The 22,978-nt window shown below is 50.7% G+C and overlaps 1 long non-coding RNA gene across 1 annotated transcript; it reads left to right on the forward strand.

Moving 5' to 3' along the window:
- The first annotated feature begins 15,045 nt into the window (after positions 1-15,045).
- Positions 15,046-22,648, forward strand: LOC110341324. The gene is made up of 3 exons (XR_002383223.2): positions 15,046-15,469; positions 18,751-18,871; positions 22,510-22,648. It is a non-coding gene; the product is annotated as an uncharacterized LOC110341324 (long non-coding RNA).
- Positions 22,649-22,978: the final 330 nt, after the last annotated feature.

The raw sequence follows: 22,978 nt of genomic DNA on the forward strand, positions 1-22,978 counted from the left end.
CAAAACCACTCTACCACAGAGATATAAACACAAAGGCTGTGTGGGCATGGGCCTCAGTGGCAGAGTGCTCGCATGATGTATGCCAAGATTCCATCCCTAGCATTGCAAAAACATAAATAAATAAACAGAAAGTTCCTCTCTTTACACAGCCAGGTGGGAATAACCTTTCACACAGATGCTCTCACACATCTGATAACGAATCCTCAAGGAAGACTACACAAGACCACTGGTCACATAGCACATTCTGAGCTCCCGGGTAATGTCAGCTGACTGTTGTCCAAGCTCATGTCTTTATGACAGGTGTTCTCAGATCAGTGTGGTGCCCTGAGCATGGCTTCTGCCCCTCTCCCAGGAGGCTGGGTGACCAGATGTGAATTTCCTTGGTATTCCTGGTAAAGTTCCCTTGTCCTTAGCAAACAGCTCCAGGTCATAAGACAGCTGAGATAATTTTTTCCAGTCTGCCTTCTGCTGTGATAAATACCAGCACCAAAAAAAAAAAAAAAAAAAAAATCTGGGGAAGAATGGGTTTATTTGGCTTACACTTCCAGGTAACAGTCTGTCACTAGGCAAAGCCAAGGCAGGAACGCAGAGCTCAAACTAAGGATGTTTACTGGCCCCTCAGGCTTATGTTCACCTAGCTTTCTTAGACAACCAGGGCCACCTGCAAGGCGGTACCACTCACAGTGGCGGGGGCATCAATCAATAATCTAGACAGTTCCCCACAGGCCAACCAGATCTGGGCAGGCACCCTCAGTTGAACACCTTCTTCCCAGGTGACTCTTAGTTGTATTAAGCCGTCGATCAAAACCAACTAGGACAGGCTCCTTCAGCTTTCAAATAGACCCGTGGCTTAAATCAGACATTTTCTCCATAAATATCCTCTGTCTCCCCTATGTCTCCCCAGGGAGGATTAATTTGTTTGCAGTCCAGGGGCCGGAAGCTAGGACCTTGTACATGCTAGACAAGCTCCATCCCTGAGCTGCCCCCCAGCCAGGGCACACTCTGTGTTTCTACTTTAGCTTACACAGCCTTCAGGATGTGGCCATGGGTAACCAGGGAGCAGCAGAGATGAGGAAGGTGGCCAAGAGAAACCAGTGAGTGCAGAGATGAGGAAGGTGGCCAAGAGAAACCAGTGAGTGCAGACGCACGTGCAGCAGAAGTCATCCTGACTCACACACTGTCGAAGATAAGCCAAAGTGTGCTGGCATTCGGGAAGTCACCTCCTCCTGGGGGCTTGGTCTGATTTGTCTGTCACCCCATCTTAGGAGCCTCCAGCCTGTAAGTTGGCCCCAGTCAGCATGGCTCAGCTCCGCATACAGTTGGGAAATGCGCCACTCCCAGGATTCTCAGGGGTGACACTGAGCAGCTGTGTGTACAAAGTGTTCAGTGATACCTCTACAGTAGGTACTGCCCACCACAGACCCCTGATGTCCCTGAGCCATACCTCTGCCCACCTCACCACCCCGGGGTTAGTCTGGCTGGCCAGTGAGCTCCAAGGGTCCTGCCTCTGCCTCCTCCTCGATGGGATTCTAAGCATGCGCCATCACCGTGCCTGGCGTTCTACAATGCGGACTGTGGGCACTGAACTCAGGTTCCCACCCTTGCGAGGCAAGTACTTTATTGACAGAATCACCTCCTGAGCCCTGTGAGTCCTTTCTTAGGTCTGGCCCAAGGTGTGGAATGTTGCTATAGCCCACTGAATGGCCAACCCAGAGGACCTGTGGTCCTAGCTGCTGGGGAGGTCAAGGCAGGAGAGCCACTTGCGTCCAGGAGCTTAAGGGTAACCTGGGCAATATGACAAGGCCATGTCTGTTTTTACTAAAAAGAAAAAGATCAGGACTTTGAACTCAGCCTCGGGTTGGCCTGGGGCTTGGCTAAAGATGCAGCCCCCATGCAGGTAGGAGCAATGCTGGTGAAATCCGAGAAGCCCTCCACAGAAACGCCTCCTTGAGCATTCAGAGCTGTGCAGTGCATTGCCTGGGTGTGTTTTGTGGGGTAACCTTGAAAGGACCACAAAAGATGCAAGGTAGCTAGGAAACCACTGGGGTGCTCTGGGGACAAAGTGCCACCCTGGCAGAGGGCCTTGGCTGGGCGAGCTGGGCAAGGGCCAGCGCAGTGCAGACAGACATGCAGACTTTGCACTTCTCTCATAGGAATGCCTTTCAGGACCTGGTGACCGCTGGAACACAGGGACGCAGGGACAGGACACAACAGCCAGGCCAGCAGATATGGGAAGTGAGGGGAGTGGGATCCAGAATCAGGGTGAGGTCCCTCTGTCCCAGGAATGCCAACGAGACGCACTGCAATCCTGCAGAGTCTCTCCTGCTGTTTTGTTGGTGATGGTTTCCCCAGGGAGATTTTCAGAATTGCCCAGAAGAAACCAGAGCCAGACACCAACCCATGCATTGACTCCCTGGAAAGCCCAGCCCAGCCAGTCCTACCTTTGGTTTGGGCAAGTCCTGTTCTTGCCCAGGAATCTTGGATCTCCACCCAGTTCCTGCCCAGCTGGTCCTTCCTTCCTGGCCTGGGGCAACCCAAAGCCTTATAGGACAAAACACTCCCACTGGGTGTGGTGTTACTTATACTTTTAGAGGTGCGTGTGTGTGTGTGTGTGTGTGTGTGTGTGTGTGTGTGTGTGTGTGTGTGTGTGTGTGTGTGTGTGTGTGTGTCCTAACCAGTGTACAAAACAGCCCAAGGCTGACCTGTTCACCCTGCACTCCACCCTGCCTCGCCCTGAGAAGGGTCACGGAGGACATGTGCACCTTAATTCCTGGAATTAGGGAACAGGCCTTTGGAATAGGTGAAGGTGACAGGCTCTAAAGTTGAGGATTGTGTGGGATTGCCTGAGTGGACTCCAGAAATCCACATCAGCCTCAGAATGCAGAGCCTCACAGGAGACAAAGGACAGGCAAAGAAGTCTGGGGTCAATGAGAAAACCTGGAGCCTGTGTCTGGCTGGGGTCAGAAGTGGAACCCATGCAGAGATGCTGGGGGAGAGGACCAGAATATCATCTTAGAAATGTGCACATTGGTTCCAACCACAGCCGTAGAGAGTTCCAAGGAGGTTATCTTTCCTAGAGCCTCCAGGAGGGGCCCAGCCAGCAAACAACTTGTTAGCTCTGGGAGACCTTGGCTGACTCTAACCTAAAATCTGCAATCAATTGGAATTTCGATTGTTGATTATTTAGCAGGGGTCTCACCGTGTATTGTAACCCAGACTGGCCTCAAACTCTTCATCCTCCTGAAAGCCAGGATCAAGGGCTGTACGTCCACACCCACACTTTCACAGTGGTAGTTTCTTGCAGCGTCAGAAAAAATGGAGGATTGTATTCTCTCTTGAGGTCCCACAGGCCCTTGCTCTTGGAAAATGTGCCCTTATGCATCTGATGGCCACAGAGCATCCCAGGCTGTAGATGTGGACACTCGGGTCCAGATGAGAGGAGGGCCAGCAACCAGAGTCCCCTGGAAAAGGTGCTGCAAATTCAGGATACAAAATGATTGGTAGGGAGCAGAAGAGAGGACTTAATGCTCTTCCAGAGGACCAGGGTTCAGATCCCAGCACACACTGGGCAGCTCAAAGACCCCTGAAACTGCAGTTCCAAGGGATCCGACACCCTCTTCTGACCTCAGACACCTGCATTCACGTGGCATGTACTGACAGATGGTGCTGGCTCTGAGTTCTTCCTAGCGAGTTGGGTTAACACTTTAGATTTGTCCAGAGGAAAGAGGGCCCAATAAGATGGAAACAGATAATGAGGCCAGGATGGCTTTGGAGACAAGTGAACGATCATCTGAATCAGGCTCATACATTTCCTCCCTGGAACCGCCAAGCAACCTGTCTCCACAGAAACTACCATCAGTGTTATGAAATGTGACTTGAGGGGGACCTTGGAGGATCCCATGGTGGAACAAACACGTCAGACAAAGGTTACTTGGGAAGCTTTACTGGGGGAATAGAAGGGAGTGGGAAAGAAAAGAGAGAGGAGAGAGACAGACAGAGACAGAGACAGAGACAGAGAGCTGCCCCCTCAGTGAACCAGCAGAAAGAGAGCGGGAGTGGGCACAGTTTGTCTCTTAAAGGGACCTTTGCACCTGCGTACGGAGTCAGGGTACTGCCTGCCACACATGCAGGGGTGTCCACTCTTCCAGGTCCCCAAGGGGGCGGGGCCTGGTTTGTGTTTGCCTGGATGATAACAGTCAACATCATGGCCCTCTCTGCTGCCCTGCCTGCTTGGTTCCATGCTAGAACCAGAGGCCACTCCTGCCACCTTCTGTGACACGTCCTTCCCAGGAGCAGGGTACCCTCAGATTTCTTCATTCCATTTCACAGAGACCCTCTGAAAGGCCTCCTATGCTCAGTCCAGGGTTGTGCAGAAGGAAACTGAAGCCCAGCCTGGTGGTGGTAGTAGCACATGATTTTAATCCCAGCACTCAGGAGGCAGAGACGGTGGAGCTCTGTGAGTTCAAGACCAGCCTGGTCTACAGAATGAGTTCTAGGGCAGCCAGGACTACATAGTGAGATTATTTCTCAAAACAAAAGCAAAACCTACAAATAAACAAGGAAGGAAGGGAGGGAGAGAGGAAGGAACAAAGGAAGGAAGGTAGGGAAGGAGGGAGGGAACGATGAACGAACGGACAAACCAAAGCTCAGAGAGCTAAAACACCTTGCCTGGACATCAGCACCAGTCTTGGTTCTTAAGCTCCCAAAGGAAAACCTTCAGGGAGAATACAGCAGGACAGTAAGCAGGTGAGAAGGCTCAGCAGGTAAAGGGTCTGGCTTGCCATCAAGACCAATGACTAGAGTTCAATACCTGGAACCCACCTGGTAGAAGGAGAGGAAAGAGTCGATCCCTACAAATTGTCTTTTGCCCTCCACACACATACTGTGACACTGCATCCCCACCACACAAAGGTAACTTTGAGAGAGAAGAGTTAAACTACAGCACCAAGGAAGCACGCATACAGTCTTTAGAAAAAGAGTGGGCAGCAGCAGCCAGATCCCAGCCTCCGCCACGCCTTTCCCAGCCTAGGTGCTTCCGGGAAAGGGATGTGCTCTCAGAGTCCTTCTTTACCCAGAATGCCCAAGCAGATGTGTAAGATGTCCCCCTGGGCCCTGAGGCTCAAACTCCGGCTATCAGACTTGGTGGCAAGCTCGCTTACTCTCTGAGTCACCTCTCCAGCCCTGTGATGTCCTTTATGTGCTGGTTTGGAGGCCTGATGGTCAGTCCCTCTCAGAATAGCAGCCAGGCTTTCTGACTTCTCATGGCTACTCAGCAGCACAGGGCAGAGACCACAGTCCCCTGGATTCCTTATGTCTAGGGTTGGCAAAAGGGGTATGGTGATGAGTAAAATGTTTCAACAGGACTTGGACCCACAGACTGAGATAAAACATGCATGTGTACTCACACAGAGCAAGCTGGAGAAATGAGAAGCCACTGTTCACTAGGTGACTGGAGGAGACAAAGAGTTTCAGGTGATTTTTTTTGACACTTTCTTGTACTTTGCGTTTTTCTTTGAGTATGCATTCTTTCAAAATTCAATAAAATGTAAAGAAAGAGAGAAGGCTATAAGTAGCTCCTATTGTTTAATCCACCTTCAGCAGCTTCCACTGCTCCCAAGGTCACCTGCACCTGACATAGCTTTTTTTTGTTGTTGGTTTTTTTTTTTTTTCCAGCAGTTGGCTTGTTTCCTGTGAACTATGGACTTTCTTTGTTTCAGAAGTTGCCTCTGGACAGGGTTCCATGCCTCTCTGCAGAGTGACCTCTTTTCCTTCTTGTACTGGTGGCCTTCAGAGCCTGCTGAGGGTGCTCTGTGCCCCTCTCTGACTGGAAGCTATGGGTTCAGCACAGTCGTGAATGAGATTGTCCCCACCTCTGAGGGCTCATGGCTGGGCATCGGGCTTGCACAACCTGGCTTCTAGTCCTTCCTCCTTCTCAGTGGCAAGGAAGCCCTCAGGGAGTTTGCTGTACCTCTTAGGACTCCTGTCTCATCATTTAAAAACAGTTAAGAAACCAGAGGCCAGAACCCATGTGGACAAGATGAGAATAAGTCTGTCATAAGTTCACGCTCCATGCCTGTCACTGTATGCCTGGTACTTTCATTTGTTTCCTTCTGTTCTGATTTCGTTGGTTTATAACAAAAGTGTTTTTACCAGTGTGTGTGTATGTGTGTGTGTGTGTGTGTGTGTGTGTGTGTGTGTGTGTGTGTGTGTGTGTGTACATGCAACAGTGTGGAGGCTGGAGAATAATTTGAAAGTTCTCTCCCACCATGTAGGTCCCGGGGATTGAACTTGGGTTATCTGGTCTAACAGCACAGTGCCTTTACCTTCTGAGCCATCTTGCCAGCCTGGTTTGACTTTCTTAAGACAAGCTGTCACTATATAACCCAGTTTGGCCTCCAACGTAATACCTCTGGCTATGACTCCTTAAATGCTGGTATAAGCCCCCACTTCTGCTGCCGGGTACTAGTGCCTACCAAGAGTTAGCGAATTTATTCTTTGAAGAATGACTGAGGCCATGCCTGGATAGCTGCCCTGGATTCTTTTTGGAAGCACCAATCCCTCTGTCTAGCTCTCCGTAGGGAAGCTTTACACTGGCCTCTTGGAGACCCTGTAGCAAACAGGAAGTGATTGAGAATAGCACGCACAGCTAAAGAGAAGGAGGGAGCCCCCTCCTCACATCCCTCACTGGTACCCATGTAGATGCCTCCGCAAGTCCTTCCATCCATGACAAACTTGGCCAGTTTCTCCACCAACCAGAGTCTGCATGAGACACGTGAGTTTCTCTGCTTAAAAGCTTGTGGAAGAAGTGACTTGGAGGGTTTCCTAGCCCCAAGTCTCCACAGGCCTTGCAGCTCTGTCATGGATTTTGGACCTCACTTAAGAAGGCATGTCTGAACTCAAGGAAAAGCAGGCGCACCTCAAGGCTGCTAATGAGATTGCTGGAGAGGGGCACCAATGCGGGTGAGCCATGCTGGGCCCTGACGCTCAGCAGGAAGGCAGTCTGCTGGAGTCGAGCCTTCATGAGCAGTCACCATGTTCCAGGGAAAGCCTGGAAGAAACCCTCCAGCGTCACCCCCCTCGGCTGGCTTAAAGGTCACTAATTTTCATACCTGTAACCCCAGTACTTGGGAGGCAGAGGCAGGTGGATCATGCGTTTAGGGACTGTCTGGTCTCCATTGTGAATCTGAGACCAGCTCCAGCTACATAGTAAGACCCTGTCTCAAAAAAAAAAAATGGGTCGGGGACGTCGTTCAGTAGAGCACTCAGCATGCATGAGGGCCTGGGTCGGCTCTCAGTACCGCAAGGAAGATAATTCTCTCTTGCATGTCACACAGCTGAGCACCCCATTAGTCCCCACAGCTTTCTGGAGACAGTACTCTGTCGTGTGGGTTACAGTGACGGCCAGGGAAATTCTTCAGCAACTGTCTGCTTCTCTGCCCATTCCTGCTTTGCCCCTTCCGGGGCTGTGTGTATCTGCTTACAACTTGCCCATCTTCCTGAAGGATTGACACTTTTTTTGAGACAGGGTCTCCATACATAACCCTGGCTGGCCTGGAACTCTCTCTGTAGACCAGGCTAGCTTCAAACTCACAGATATCCACCTGCCTCTGCCTCTGAGTGCTGGGACTAAAGGCGTGTGCCACTATGCTGGGCTGACTTGACCCTTTTATCCTAACAAGATGCTTCTCTTTCCCTGATGTAATGGATCTTCAAAGACTGGCTGTCTTTCTGTTCATGTGCTACATCTTTTGTACTTACTGTATGTGTAAGTTTGTGCACTCCACTTGCATACGTGGAGGTCAGAGGGCAGCTTGTGGGAAGTTAACTCTCTCTTTCCTCTCTGGGTTCTGGGGATTAAAGTCAGGCAACTAAACCTTAGCTCTCTCAGTCTAACTCAGCAACAAAAGGGTGATGTAACATTGCTACCCACTGTGGTGTTAGAAGGGATATAGGAGAAGATGCAAGAAAAGATCTCCTAAGACTGCCTGATGTATCCTGGGGCTGGGTGGTGGAAGCAGCTTTGCTGTGATCCTGAGCATCTGCAGGTCCAGAAAGAGGCAAAGGAGAGTGAGGGACCTTTTCTTGTGTGATTCCACCAGCCATGAGCCAGATGGGGCTGGACCCCTCTTCAGGAGTTCACAGGATGGAAACTCTCTCCCAACCTCTCCCAACCTGTTTCGGCTGGGCGGAGCTGGATGCAATGTGGGATATGACCATCGGGAGTCGCTGTTACCCCAAAAGCCTGGAAAGGTGGACAAGCAGGCACTCGCAGGAATGAGCAGCGGTCCTGCAGGCTCACGGGCAGAATCCCTCCAGGCTCAGAGAGGCCCTTGAAGCACCTTCAGCCTTAACTCCAGAAAGAGACTTTTCTTTTACAATTAGAATCACATTTTAGAGGTGAGGAAGTGACCTGCATGTACCAAATTACACAGCAAGTGTATGATGTAACTGGAATCTGGTCTATGCCCAACCATCTCTGATGTAATTTTTTCAGGGCCCCACCCCACCCCCACTCACCCCACCCACCCCTACCCAAGTCCCTCTGTCCGGCCCCAGCATTCTCTACTCAGTAAAGGTAGTTTTGATCTCTCACTACAGTGGGAATAAGGCACTGAGAGGTTGAGCTTCTTGCCTAAAGCCACACAGCCAAAGCGTGAGGGTTGTGACTTAATTGCAGTCTTATGCTGACTCCCTATATGCTCAGATGCTGGGAGCAGGCCCAAAGGAAAGCATGGCACCCATTCACGCACACCCACGTATAACACTAACACTCACCCAGAGCCACCCTCTAAACTGTGGTCCCTTGGGTGTTTCTATGAGAACAGAAGCACAAGCTCACCCCTTCCTTCCGTGTGACACTCCTGTCCCTGGCCACCCTGGGAGCCATATCTCTGGTGATGGTCGGGGGAGGCCTCTCCTATAAAGACCCTCCCTGCTAAGGTCTTCTGCTTCCCACGGCCCGAGGGCCCATGGGTAATCTTTTCACCTATACTCCCACAGATCTGCCCAGAGCAGGGGCAGCTTGGAGTGAGGGAAACCAAGAGTAAAGCCATTAAGGGGCTGGACAGATGGTTTTAGCCCTTGTTGCTTTTGCAGAGGACCCATATGGTGGTTCATAACTCCAGTTCCAGAGGATCTGATGCCCTCTTCTGCCCTCTGTGAGCACCAAGCATGCACGCAGTACACATACGTACATGCAGGCAAACACTCACACAAAAGATAGAATGAGTGAATGAATCTAGTTTAAGAAAAATAGGCCAAAAAAAAAAAAATAGGCCAAGGCAGGGGCCAAAGGAGGGAGGGAGGGAGGATGTGGGCTCTGACTGGGTGGTAAAGGAGGAGATGACAGGTTTGAAGGCATCTGCATGTGGGGATGTGAGAAGCTGTCATCAAATGTCATCAAATGTTTTGAGATCTCACATCATTAGTTGTCAAATGCCAAACCCTAGCAACTTAAGACAATGGCAAGCATTCATGTCTGAAACCATTTCTGGGGATTGGTGTTTACAGCTTCAGGGTTCTCATGAGGCCTCTGCTGAGGAGGATGAAGGATTCTTTCCACATCACTCGGGAGCATGGTCTTGTTTATCTCTGGTTACTCCAAACCAGCTCTAGGCGTGTCCTCTGCCATGGTGTCATCTTCCCCCAGAGCAGCAGGGGACCTCAGAAGTGAATGCATCCATCTCACAAGGCGGCCCTAGCTCTCACATAGACAGTCCCAGGCCTGAACCACAGTTTGCATCGATTTTGAGCACCACCCTGGAACTAACTGCCTTTGGGGAAAAATGTTTTCTCCTCCTCCTCCTAGAGACTTTAAAAAATTAGGTGTGTACACAGGTTTACGCACATAAGTGCAGTGCCTTACAGGCCAGAAGAGGGCATCAGAGTCCTTGAAGCTGTTACAGGCAGTTATGAGTTACCCAACAAGGGTCCTCTGCAAGAGCAATACAAGCTCTTAGCCTCTCTAGCTCCAATTTAGTATTGTTATTGTAAAAAAAAATACACAAAGTGTATCAGTTTAACCACTTGAAAGTGTCCACTTTGGTGTGGTTATGTAAATTTGCCTTGTTCAACTGTCACCATCTAGCTCCCAAACTTTCTTGTCTTTCTAAACCAAACCTCTAGGCACTAACTGCACAGTGGACCTCAGCCAGCCTCTGGCAAGCACCATCTTCTTGCTATGTTGGATTGCACTGTTGGTGCCTCCCACAAGAGACTATGCAGTGTTGTCTTCCTGAGATTAGCTTCTTTCCCTTGCTAGTATGTCTTCAGGGTGGAGGGCCTTCAAGGCTTGTCCACATGTAGCCGGTGTTAGAATTCCCTCCCATTTCAGACCAAACAATATCCCATGGTGTGTGCAAGCCGCTCTCTCCTGTTGCTGTGACATCTCTCCTGTTGCTGTGACATCTCTCCTCAGCAAGGACTTGAATAGCCTTAGATGCACTCTCCTAGGCTTACATGACCTTGCTCTGCACATCTCCTGGGAGTCATCCTTTCTCATCTCTCTCAGAAGCCTCGGAGGTGAAACGGGGGGGGGGGCAGGGGGGGAGGAGGGATGCTCATGGTCCCCTGGATGCTCTCGCTGCATTGTCCCAGCCTAGAGGGAAAGGGTGACTAACATGGAGTTTTGAGTACCCTCAGCCACCTTACAGTACTGGCTCGCTTACACTTACGTTTCTCATGTTACCTGGTCGGGGAGGAGGTGCTTGCTTTATCCAGGGCGGGCTGCTACTTTCTCCTGTGTCCACCATTCTGTCGTCACAGGGGATCCTGGAGGTGTCATTCTCTGGCCAGTCTGAGACTTTGGCTCTTGGAGATCATTACTGCTGGAGATCTCACCGCATAGTGCGAGGATGCCAGAGTGTGGTCCAAAGGTTCTAGAAGAGACCCTCATCAGCTTTGGGTGGCTCTTGGCTTTCCCTAGCTTGAAACCACATTCTTTCAATATCTGCCTTTGTGGTCACATGCGCCTCTGGGCGTTTGCCTCTCTTCTACCAGAGCCATTGTGATGGCAACAGAAGTCCCCTTAGACCCCCCTCACGCCATCCTTAACTTAATTACATCTGCAGAGATCCATTTCCCAGACAGAGTCCACTAGGAGAATGAAGGGATCAGAACTTTGGGTGCCCATTATTCACCGTTCGGTACCAGGGAATCAAAGAGACGTTGGCTGCAGTGGCCACGGGCACTTTCCTGGGCGGTAGACGTGCTCTAAGTGTGAACTGTGGCTAGTCTGTACCGTTCTCATGCTGAGGGCCCGTCCCCAGGGTTCCCACTGGGAAGTGGCAGAGCCAGCGCAGGCCCTGTTTACGGTATCACCAACAAGCCCTTGGAGGGCCATTGCTTCCTCTGCTGGTGACCAAGGGAAAGCCTAACAATGGAGAATGGGTGTGCCCACAGCAGTGACATGCCACCATTCTGCGACTAGCCGCTCCTAAGTGCCAAGAGGCTGGAAACACTGCCCACCTTGGAAGCAGGAGGGTGGTCATCTGGGGTCCACTACCCTGGGGGGGGAGGGGAAAGGATGGTGCTATAGAGGAAAATGATAGCAGGGTGAAGGCTCTACCGCCCCCAGGGACAAGGCCCCTGTCCCCTTCATTCACTCTGCCCAGCTGAGGCGCACCCCCCACCACAGGCCTGCCCTTCCCCCACCATCTACAGGGCTCAGATGGAAGCCTAGCCCATTAACCCCTTCCTGGCCTCTCCCCTCCACTTTGCAGCTGTCACACTGTGGCCTCAGTGGAGCAGGGAGGGGACCGAGTAGCTAATCACAATTACAGAGCAGTATATCAGCTGCTAGGCTGTCCCTGTCATCGGCTGCCAGCCGGCCTCAACTGAGGGGCTGCCTGCAGCAGTCACACTATAGGTTCACCCCTGGAGACTGCCCCAAGACTCCAGCCACGTGACCTCCATCATCAGAATTCCATCCAATAGCTGTCAAGTTCACCTAGTGATACCCGTCCTCCTGCAGGGTCCCATGACACGCTACCCCGTCCTAGAGGCTCTGCCTGCCTCTACAACACTCCCTGCCACCTGCTCTGTTTATGTTTACCTCATCCTGGCTTCCAGCTGGCTGGAGATTGCAGGTGTGGGCTACCACACCCGGTGGTGGTGTTGTTGTTGCTGTATGTGTCTGTGTGTGGTGTGTGGAAAGCCTGTATATGTGAGTATATGCATGTGTGTGAGCACAGAGGTGTGTGTTTGTGTAAAAGCATGGAGTTTGATGAGATTCGATGTCTTCCTCCACCACTCTCCACCTTATTCATTGAGCAAGGACCTCAGTTGAGCCCAGAGTTCACCAATATGCACATCTAGCTAGCCTGCTTGTTCCTAGGATCCCCTGGAAATAAAGATGTGCCACCTTTCCTACCCAGCATTTATGGTGGCTCTTGGAACTCTGGTCCTCATGTCCAATGTGATAATGCACCGAGTCACCTTCCTAGCTCCTGTTGAGGTTTTTACATGGTTCTGTGCTGGGAATTAAATGCAGGTTTTCATGAATGCTAGGCAAGCACTCTGCTAACTTAGCTATATCGTACCCTGTCCCCTGTGGGTCTGTCCCTGAGTGGCTACGTGTAAGTGACAGTATCAGTGCTTGCCCTGCTTACAGTATGACCATCATATCCTCGATGAGCCATGCTTCCTCTGCCAGTGGCCACGGGAAGGCCTGGCAATGGCAAATGGGTGTGCCCACAGCAGCTACTTGCCACCGTTCTGTGACTGGCCTCTCCTGAATCCTGCTTTAGAGCCTCCCGATGTTCCTGGAAGCAGGAAGGCAGTCACCTGGGATGTACTGATGTGTGAAAAGCGACTCACCTGGCCAGACCCTAAGGATTAACCTGGCTATGTGGGGTTGACTTCCTAGGGCACTGAACAGATCACCCTAAGCTAGGCCTCAGTCTACAAAAAGATTCATCTTCCTGAATGCAGAGGCTGAGGCTCTTCTTAACCTTAAGGGCATCACTGAAAGCTCCTGTCTGGTAAAGCCCCCCGGTTTATTCCTGGCAGTAAGGGCTGCAGGCTAGCCTCAGCCTCTGGGCTAACCTCAGCCTTCCTTGGCTTGCAGACACAGTATTTACATCTTTGCCTCCCGATGTTGCTGTGGCTGTGTAAATGCCACTCTTATAATACGTCAGTCTTTGGATGAGGCTACTTTGCTTAGTGGGAGCACATCATCACTTGACTGCTTCTGCCTAGACTCCATTTCCAAATAAGACTGCACACTAGGAGGGCAGGGGCAGGATGTGAGCCTCTCTCCTTATCAGGAGATGGATTCTGTCTATGGCCACCACAAAACAAAACAAAACAAAACACCGTATTTGGGGTTGTCATCCTAGCTCTTGGGTAAAGCGCCTGCCTCACAAGCATGAGGACCTGAGTTTGAATCTCTAACATGCACATAAAAGTTGGGCGTGATGGTGTGTGCGTCTGTACCCCTAGCATTGGGAATGGGGGTGAGGCTCACCGGCCAGCTAGCCTAGCCGGTTGGTGAGCTCCAAGTTCAGCGAGAGACCTTGTCTCAAAAATGCTGTGGAAAGCAATAGAAGATGGTCAATGTTGACCTCTGGCCTCTACACACATGTATCCATGCACACACAGATTCACACACACACACACACACACACACACACACACACACACACACACACCACTGACGATGTCGAGGCCAGAGGAAGGTTGAGTCTTCACTTGCTGTCTCTACCTTACTCCTTCAAGGCAGGGCCTCTCAATGAACCTGGAGCTTGGGTTTTTTGGCTAGGCTGGAAGCCAGCAATCCCCAGTGATACTCTGAACTGAACTGCCCAATGCTGGCTTTACAGACCTGTGCAAGACCATGGCTGTTTTGTTACATGGGTGCTGAGCTCAAACTCTGGCCTTCATGCTTGCACAACAACTGCTATGGGATGAGCTACTATCTGCAGGCCAAAGGGTGGGGATTTTTAAAGTAAGGACAGGGTGATACCAAATGCACATTCCTGGCTTTTCTCTCATAATTAGTATTTCATGTGGGAAGACATTCTCTGGGTTTTACTAAGTTGGCCTTGATCCTCCTGCTTTATTTAGCCTTCCAAGCAGCTAGGGTTACAGGTCTGGGCCACCAAGCTTGGCTCCTTGCTCTTTTCTGATATCTGGTTCTACCTAAGGATACAGATGTGATGGCTGCTATTCACACAGTCGTTTGTGGCCATGCACTGAGAGCAGTGGAGTAGTAAGACAGGAGTCCAGTCCCCTAAACTGTGCCAAGCTTAGAGTGCCTGCCTCTCGTCTCTACTTACATGAAAGACAGGTGTCTCCACTTTGTTTAACCTGACTTGACAGGCCTTCCTCTCTTACCGCAGTGCACACATTTGCAGACAGCCTCACCCATTTCATGGATCCTCGCTACCTCTTTCCGAAGTAAATACCAACCCCTCCCCGACAAGCTGGACTCTCCAGAGGGCGTCTTGCTCAGGCTTCAATCTGTTTGCTCTCCTGCTGAGACTTCTTCCTGCAAGCCCTCATGCTTTTGCTCCTCCACCAGGTCTTGTCTCAGACTGAGCCTCCTTTTGGGAGCCCTTCGTCGCCCCTTCCTTCCTGGGAGCCTGTTCTGGGCCCCTGGGTCCCACTGCTAGCTTTCTCTGGCATCCACCTGGCTGCAGAGTGTCGGTTTATAAATCTTTTGGAGCTCTGGGCTCAGAGCCTTTCATGGTGCATATGGGAGCCAACGGGCGGGACAAATGTGGTCCATTTGTGGAGTCTCAGTTTGTTACCCCCAACACACACACACACACACACACACACACACACACACACACACACACACACACACACACACACACACACACACACACACACACACACACACACACACACACACCCACCACCTGCTTTTCTGTTAGCCCTGCAGGTGGTTGCGTGACGGAATGAGTGGAGCATAATCCCAGCTAGAGGGCGCTAGAGCTCCGCAGCTGAGCTAGGTGGGCGGGGCCTGGGTGGGGCGAGGCCGAGGCGGAGTCAAATTGTGCAGGACTGAGTAGATCCCTCCCACAGCCTAGTGTCCTGGAACCGCGCGCCCCTCCCGCCGCAAATAATTAACTGGAACCAATAAAACGTTGATGGCGGCGCCTTTGTAGGCACTGCGGCGGCTTTGTCATGGAAAGTGCGGTCCCCACCCGCCCTGTCCCCGCAGCTGGCCGAGAGTCGCCCGAGCCACCTGGACGGGACCCGGGACCCGCGCCGGCCCATCTGCCGCGCCGTCAGCTGCGGGGAACAGGGGAGGCGGGCCGCTCCAAGTCTACGAGTCCACAAAACTTCAGGCAAATGGTGGCACTGGAAACCGCGAGACCAGCGGGCAGGCCTGATTTTTCATGGAATGCTTTCATCTCGGTCGGCGCTGCAGGCCCTGGAGAAAGGGTCCGAGAGTGCTCATGGAACAGGAATCCAGCGCTGCCCTCAGCTGACAAGGACACGGGGAATACCTCACGGCTGGGTGAGCCAAACAAGCCAGGTCACCTCTGCTAGCCGGCCAGTTGTCTGGCCCAGGGCCTGCAGTCCAGCCCAGCGATCGTTCATCCTGGGTACCTGCTACCCTGCCTTGTCTGTGGTCACATGTTGGCCAGCCCTGTCCCCTCAGCGGAGCTGATAGAGGGCCTGTGAGGTTCATGAGCTGTCTTTCCTCAGAGGGAAGCGGGATAGTGACAGCCAGGAAGTTTTAAAAAGACAGAGCCCCGGTGTGTCCTTACAGTACCATGCCAAGTCACTGTGTCTGCTGAGCCTCTGGGGACGTCCTCCACCAACTTGTGAGTTTTGCTATGTCCTTCCTGGAAGAACAGTGCAGTTTAGGATTCTCCTCCCTCGATGGTCCTTGCTGCTTCTGAACCCACGGCTGCCATAATCTCAGCTCTGTCTGTCTGTCCATCCCCTCTGTAAGGAGTTTCATGAAACTGAGAGCTGGGGGTGTGGCTCGGTGGCAGAGCTATGCTTAGAAACCACGAGGCCCTGGGTTCCATTCCCAACACCAAAACGAAACAAAACGCCGACTCACTGTATTATAGATGTGTATGAAATTCACACTCCAGCTCCGTCACCAGATGGTAGACCTCCAACAAGCAACCTCCATGGTTCCCATGAGGAGGCTGTGAAAACACCAAGCATACCTATCAGTACTGGGCTGTGAACTGCCAGGGCCCCAGCCTCCCCTCTCTGGATTATTCTTGTCTCCCTCATTGGTCAAGTGAGCTCAGGAAGCACAGCTGAACTTCTGGGAACTTCAAGGATGAGTTGTATGTGTGTTGGTTGTGCTGTCTAGTTTTATGCCAACATAACAGAAGCTAGACTCATCTGAGAGGAGACCTCAATTGAAAACAAAATGCCTCCATAAGGTAGTCCATTTTCTTAATTAGTGATTGGAAGGGGAGCAGCCAGCTAGTGGTCCTGGGTTCTATAAGAAAGCAGGCTGAACAAGCCAGTAAGCAGCACTCCTCTGTGACCTCTGTATCAGCTCCTGCCTCCCAGTTCCTGCTGCTTGAGTTCCTGCCCTGACTTCCTGCAATGGATTGTGACTGGGGATGCATAAGCCAAATAAACCCTTTCCTTCCAAGTGGCTTTGGCCATGGTGTTTCATCACAGCAATCATAGTCTTAACTAAGACCAGCAAAAGTCAGAATCGTTTGTGCTGGAACAACTCAATAAGCATGATGGCCACTCAGAGTGTACCAACAGGAAAAGAAAACCAGATATGTACTTCATCGGGTGTGGCATGTGACTTTATGGGGATGCTGTCCTTGCCAAGTCTAGTTTTCAGGAAAAGAAGAAACCAGCCCCTAGGGTGCCTGATCTAGCCTTGTCAGCAGAAGCAGGTGGAGGGGTTGATTCAGCCCCTGGTGTCCTATACCCACCTCCAGGCCCTTCCCTACCGTGCACGTCAGAGGTAGAGGAAGACTCAAAGCCCGACTTTGGAGTAACTACAGTCTGTATGACTCAGCCTGTGTGCCTTGTCTTCTATAGACCTATGGATCCTCATCGGAAAAATGGGGACCATGCTCTTCCAGAATGTGGAGACGACTGAGACACTAGCTGAGCTATCCCATACCGTATTCATCCAACCTCAGACAATTGCCCACATGGTTGCATGGCTCTGAATGCTGGTCTGTACCCTGAAATACAATAGGATCCCCGGTTCCTGAGTGCAGAGCACATTGATCCTCAGCCTGTCCCATGTGGGAGTTGAGGGGAACTGGGTGGCTGAAGTTTCAGTCAGGAGACAGGAAATACTCTTCAGGTCAGGTCCCACAGGTGGATAAGAAGAAGAAAAAAGCTTCTGCCGAAGGAGCCAAGAGACACTATCACTGAGGGCACTGGGCAGCTCACAACTTATGAGTGTTGCCAGGGAGGTGTTCCGGCCACCTGTTTGTCCTTGTGAGACGATGGAGCAGCCCACGCATCGGGGTCAATACACAGGCCCAGGGCACTTAGAGGGAGTGGTGGGGGTGGGGGCTTGGAGAAAAAGACAGAGACGGGTGTGGACTATGAGAAGGCAAGGAGAACAGGGACCACGCGGGCGGGGTCGCAAGGAAACTGACAGCGTCTGAAATGAGATACCTTGCCAAGAGTCACAAAGTCTGTGACGGAGCTGGGATCGGAACTATAGCCGGGACACCGGGGTCTAGGGTCTTCCTAATTGTGACAGAGGAGAAGAGGGAGGCACAAGAAGGAGAAGGGGAGGGTGAGGAAAAGGAGGAAGACAAAGAGAGCCCAAGCGATGGTGGGGAAGAGAGGAGATGCAGAGGGCAGAAGCAGGGACTTAGGGAGGAGGGAGGAGGCAAGGAGAGGCCAGGGAACCCATCCTTGGTGAAGGGGCAGGGCCACCCTCTGCCCCGCCCTCCACCTTCTCCTCACCTGGCTGGTGTTGAGCATCACACAGGAAGATGCTGACACAGGGATTCCACAAGTGGGTATGGTAGTCCAGCAGCTGTCCCAGCCAGCAAAAAGAGGTCCAGAGTGAGGGACTAGGGGGGTGCTGTGCCAGGGGGCTATGTTGCCCTCCTGGAGGCCTACTCACATGCCAACCACGGCCTTGCAGGGAAATTACTGTCTCCAAAGCAGAAGCCCAAGTCAAAGAATGAATTCAGTCCCCTGTGAACCCTGGATGTAGGGCTTGAGCCTAGAGTCTGCTCAGGAGCTGCCTCTTTAACCCAAGTACTGCTAACACTCTGACCTAGAGTACTGCTAACACTCTGACCTAGAGTACTGCTAACACTCTGACCTAGAGTACTGCTAACACTCTGACCTAGAGGTAGAGGCAATGCCAAAAAACAGCTATGCCACTGGGGCAGCCTGGCTGGGTAAGTCGCCTGTGCCCATCAAAACTGGAACTTCCAGGCTGTTCCTCTTATGGCAACACACACATACACACACACACACACACACACACACACACACACACACACACGCACGCACGCACGCACACGCACACACACACACACCTGCTACAGCCTAACCACCTGCTGGCTTTCTGTGCAGGACAGTCTTCAAAGGGCACAGAAAAGAAAGAAGGGAACCAAGGCCATGTGTAACCAGCTCAGGCTAAGCTAAGCCCTGCAGAAGCTTCTACTGTGTGCTCTCTGCAGAAGCAGCTGCCACTCCTCAGTGAGGTTCAGTGTCCATGGGGACCCCAATAGGAACTGGGATCTGGAGGGTCAGTTTCAGATGGTATGGGATTCCTTTGAAACCACAGCCTGATTTGCTTCCTTATATACCTGAACTTCTTAGGAGGGCCTGTGGTTTGCAGCAGACTCTCATTGGATGGAACAGGAGCAACAGAAGAGGCCAAGAAAAGACCTGGAGATGCCCCTGAGACCTGACACAGCAGCACAAGTCACCTCAAAATGTAGTAAGTTATGCCAACAAGCATAATCGAATGCATCTCCTGATGCCTCTGGGAGGAATCCAAATGGGCATGGCCATGTGGTTCTGGGGCGCACAGGCTGGAGGACCCACTTGCAAGGTGGCTCATTTCTATGACTTGCAGGTCTGTACTGGCTGACAGTGAGCTCTCAGTTCCTGAGTGACTTCACAGCCTAGGCTGGCCATCCTGAAGCCACCAAATACAGAGACTGAGGAAGAAACCACGATGCCTTAGAAGCAAGACTCTCTCATCCCCATAAAACCCCACTGGTTATAGGACCAACTTTTTTGGAACTCAAAAAGGACATGGATATAGGGAGAAGACAGTTAATGGGACTACATGTGGGCATTTCGTGGGTTATATAGGGCTCTGGGGGATGTATGGGTGCATCATGGGTTTCTGAGAGAGCTAAGGATTATTTGAGATCAATGGGGGGCATCTGAGGATACCGAGGAAATCTGTGGACATTGAAGGCTATCCAAGAGCACAGGGTAGCTAGTTGAGACACTGGGGGTTATCTGAGGTCCCTGGGGGTTATCCAACGGTACGAGGGGTCATCAGGAGGTAGTAGGGACCATCTGAGAACACTGGGAGTTATCTGAAGGCACTGAGAGTCATCCAAGGGCAATTGGGCCTATCAGAGAGTACGGGGTGGGGGTCACAGGGCATTAGAATGGTGAGAGGAAAACCTGGAGTATTCCTTCAAAGCCCTGCAGACTATGTCTCCTGCAAAGCATAACTCTACCAATAACAGAAAAATGGGAGCAAGCGTTGAATCCAGAACATGATCTGTCATATTTGTTGTTTCTGACCACACCTTCCCCAGACTATCTCAGTGTTCCAGTCTGGCGTCTTTTCTCGGGACCCTGAATCAGAGGGAGCTGTCCCATGTCTGTGTCTCTCCTCTCCTCATCCTGGAACAGCTTTCCCAGCTCTCCTCTCAAGCCGCCCTCTTTAGGAAACCTCCCCAAGTGCCCTGACACGGCCTCATTCACTCACCCATTGCATCGCTGTGGCTGCTCAGAGCAGCCCCTGGTCTGCCTCCTCTTGCACCACAGTGCCCTGACTAGGGCCTGACTCATAATAGTGCCCAGGCTAATTTCAAATGAATCAGTGACGAGCATTTTCACCTCGAACACAGGATCCCCTTCCAGGCACAGAAAGACACTGAGGCATGGCTGAGTACCTCCCTGGGCCCCCTTCCAGACCCATGTCTCAGCCGTCATATCCTCCTGGAAATAATCAAGGGACAGCACTGTGAAAATAGAGAAGGAATAAGAGCAGAGTTCAAATCTCAGAGGCTCCACCTCGCTGTGCACACTTTAGATTCCTCAGATATAAAGGAGCTGTGTTAGCCTTCATTTGCTGTAGCAAAACACCCAACATACACAACTTGAAGAAATAAGGGAGTTTTTTTGTTTTGTTTTGTTTGGCTTGTAGTTTCAGGTTTGGTCCCAGTCCTGCTGGTTCCATTGCTCTGGACCTGAGTTAAGATGGCAAAATATCACAACAGAGAGGGCAGAGGTATGTGATATAAGAGGGCTTCCCCTCAGAAAAGCCAGGAAGCAAAGAAAAACAGAAGAGTATTCCAAGTTTAATGTACCCTATTCCAGGTCACATTCCCAATTCCTGCTTCCTCTAACCAAGCTCTACCACTTAGTTTCCACCACTTTACAATAATATCATTGAGTTATGGATCCATTGGGCAATCAATCCACTAAGTCAGAGCCCTCACAATCCACTCGTTGAGAAGTGAGGAGGAGCCCTTCAACACATGTGCCTTTGCGGGAACACTTCACGTCTGTTGTGGTCTGAATATGAAATGCCCCTCAAAGGCATTGTGGCTGGTGGTGCTATTTTGGAAGATTGTGGAAACTTTAGGAAGAGGAGCCTCACTGGAGAATGTGAATCACTGGACATAGGCCTTGAGATTTTTAAAGCCCAGTCCTAATTCCTGTGTGTTCCTGTTTGTTACACCAAGAGTAAAGGAACTAAGGAGTCCCAGCTCCACAATAAGCCACCTGATGTTATGCTTTCTCTTCAAGCTAAATATAACCTCTAAGTACAAACCAAATTAAGCTCATCCTTCGTTAAGTTGCTTGCTGTCAAGTAGCTGACTGCAGCAACACAAAACATAACGTATCAGAAAACTGGTTCCAGGAGTGGGGTTGTTACTATGATAAACCTGACCATGTTCTTAGACCTTTGGTATTGATTTGTGGAAGGAATAAGGAAGAGTTTGAAGCTGAGGTAGAGAACCCCTGGAATGCTATAAGAAGAGCTTAGTGGGTAATTCTGGTGGGATTTTAAAAGACCAGATGCTGAATAAAACATTGACAGTGGAGGTCTGGCTCACAAAACTTCAGGGGAATACAGGGACTCTATTGGGAAATGGACTAGAGGCTATTCATGCTATACACTGACAAAGAATTTCCTACATTTTCCCCATGTCCTGAGAACTTGAGTGACACTAAATTCAAATGCTAATTTGTTTGACAGAAGAAATTTCAAAACAGAACAGCATTCAGGTTTGTGTCTTGGTTACTGCTAACTGCTCTTATCCAGGTATGCAGTAAGAGAGAATAGCAAGCAGAGATAAAGAATAATTTTTAAATGTGCAGATTGTCATGGAAAGGAAAGTGTAAATTTAAAGTTGCAGATCAGGCAGATGTGAAGGCTACTGTAATTGTTTAAGAGATTCCCACCCTGAAAGAGAAGCCTTGTGTTCTGCACTAGGACAATAACAAAAAGGTTCCCTGAAGACGAGACCCCACTCATCAAAAATACTAACTTGTGCTGGGCATTGGTGGCATACGTCTTTAATCCCAGCACTTGGAAGGCAGAGGCAGGCAGATCTCTGTGAGTTCGAGGCCAGCCTAGTCTACAAAGCTACATAGAGAAACCCTGTCTCAAAACCCAAAAAAGAAAAAAATGCTAAGTTGTGAAGATAAAAAGGCATTCAAAAGGAGAGAGCCTAAACTCAGAATGCCGCCACAGTGATCCTCTGATGCAAAATCGATACCCAGAGAACTCCTTGAAGACATAGAAAGGCTACTGTGACTATGGTCCAAGAACTAACGTCAGAATTTAGGAGCATCACCCACAGGATATTTTGCAGGCATAAAAAATACGAGAGTGGGGGGTCATAGAGGCTTACACCAAGCTTCTAAAGAGCCTCTGAGGGGAAGCAACATGTGATAAGGTTGGAACACCTGCAAGGAGATCCTGTAAGGATGCTGGCGTAGAGCTGGAAAAGTAGACCTCAGCTTGCAGTGGAGACTTCAGGATACTGGAGATGCCAGAATAGTGCAGCATCAGCCAAAGAAAGCTGAAGGCCCAGAGTGCAGGCAGACCAAGAGAGAGGCCACGTGTACTTGCTGTAGGTGGCAGGGCTGGAGAGGCAATGCCATCCAAGGCAGCTGGAGACCAGAGGAGTCCAGCACAAGCCCAAGACACTGGGTATGGAGCTGCAGGGTTGGTGTTTACCCTGCTGGGTGCCAGTCTTGCTTTGGTCTAATCGCCCCTTGCTATGTCCCCTTTCCTCCCTTTTTGAATGAGATTATTTACTGTCTGTCATTATATATTAGAAATATATAACTTGGTTTTTTTTTTTAATTTTACAGGACCTCACAGTTAAGAGATTGTCCTGAGTCTCAGAAGAGACTTAAGACTTTGGACAGTGTTGAGTCTGCTGAAGACTATGGAGATCTTTGAAGTTGGACCAAATGCATATTGCATCATAAAATGGCCTGCTTCAAGTTATTGCCATATCTCCATTCTACTATTTTTGTGTTTTAGTGTTGGTGGGCGGTTGAAAATCACGGCCTTGCACACATACTAGGCAAACGTTCTACCATTGAACTACACTCCAGCCCTGTTTTATTTTATTTTGGATGTATATGTGTGTGTAGGGTACAAGTGTGGAACATGAATGTAAGTGTGCACACCAACACACACTACGCAGAAGTCAGAGAATGCCCGCCATCTTCCTCTATCACGATGTACCATATTCTCTGTGAGCTTGGGATCCATCTGTTCTCGGTCTCCCGGGGCTGAGGTTACAGGCACTCCCGAGTCCTTGGCCAGCTTTTT

The sequence above is a fragment of the Mesocricetus auratus genome, unplaced genomic scaffold, assembly GCF_017639785.1.
Source record: "Mesocricetus auratus isolate SY011 unplaced genomic scaffold, BCM_Maur_2.0 Super-Scaffold_100004, whole genome shotgun sequence".
Classification (NCBI taxonomy): domain Eukaryota; kingdom Metazoa; phylum Chordata; class Mammalia; order Rodentia; family Cricetidae; genus Mesocricetus; species Mesocricetus auratus.